Source organism: Octopus bimaculoides, chromosome 3 (genome assembly GCF_001194135.2).
Source record: "Octopus bimaculoides isolate UCB-OBI-ISO-001 chromosome 3, ASM119413v2, whole genome shotgun sequence".
In the NCBI taxonomy this organism is placed as follows: Eukaryota; Metazoa; Mollusca; class Cephalopoda; order Octopoda; family Octopodidae; genus Octopus; species Octopus bimaculoides.
In genome coordinates, this window is record NC_068983.1 from 46,437,615 (window position 1) to 46,438,897 (window position 1,283).

Below are 1,283 nucleotides of genomic sequence, written 5' to 3' on the forward strand. Positions count from 1 at the left end.
CAACGATCTCGCTCGAAAATCCTATGGAAGCCAGTCAGGCGGTACTGGCAACGGCCACACTCAAAATGGTGCATCTTATGTGCCACCCGCACAAGAGCCAGTCCAGGGGCACTGGCAACGATCTTACTTGGCTTGTCGGGTCTTCTCACGCACAGCACATTTCCAAAGGTCTCGGTCAGTAGTCATCGCCTCGGTGAGGCCCAATGTACGAAGGTCTTGCCTCACCACCTCAGCCCAGGTCTTCCTGGGCCTACCTCTTCCACGGGTTACCTCAACTGATATATATATATATACATACATATATACATACACATATATATACATACATATTACATATATATATACATATACATATATATATATATGTTCATAGATATATACACACATATATAAACATATACATGTGTGTGTGTGTATATATATATATATATATATATGGTTGTCTACTCCTTATGCAGAGTCCGACCACCTCTTGTACTTACTACTTAGATCTATCATGGCTTTTTAAACCAATGGTTTGAGAAGACACCTACATAGATTGCACATCTGATTCGGAGCATCAAGAGCCGTAGTTAAGTTCTGATCTTTGTGGAGTGTCTTTCGAATGTCTTTTGAGACTTCTGTTAGATTTGCAGACCTTATGGCATACACAGCATTGACGGGTGCACAGATACATAGGCAGAATAGTTGGTGGAGGTTCGTTTTTCATGGGTCTGCAAATGAGATTTGAGCCCAGCAAAAGACATTTCGCTGGCATTGGTTGGACGATTTGCCAGGAGCTACCCAGTTTCCATGTCTGTTAGGGCTGTTTTTTCAACGGCTGGATACCATTCCTAACGCCAACCACTTTATAGAGTGTACTGGGTACTTTTACGTAGCACCAGCACATGTGCGTTTACGTGACACCGGTACAAGTCCTTTTTGCATAGAACCAGCACTTTCGCAATATATATATATATATATGTATATATGTATATATACATAATACGTTAAGCCTCGATATTCGAGTTAATTCGTTCCCGAAGAACGCTCATAAAAGCTCATAAATCCGCTGTCATAAAGCGAGGAATTACTTTGTGTGTGTGTGTGTTTATATATATATATATATATATATATATATATGAAAAATGCATCAAATACTACACAATGTACACATAGGACAGACACCAGAACCCTAATACTTCAGCAGTTATCAACCCAAAAATGCTAATGCCTTTAACGATAAGACTAGGAACTTCGTATATCGGCGGCACCCGAAAGATTTGCGGAGAATTAAGGCTCGA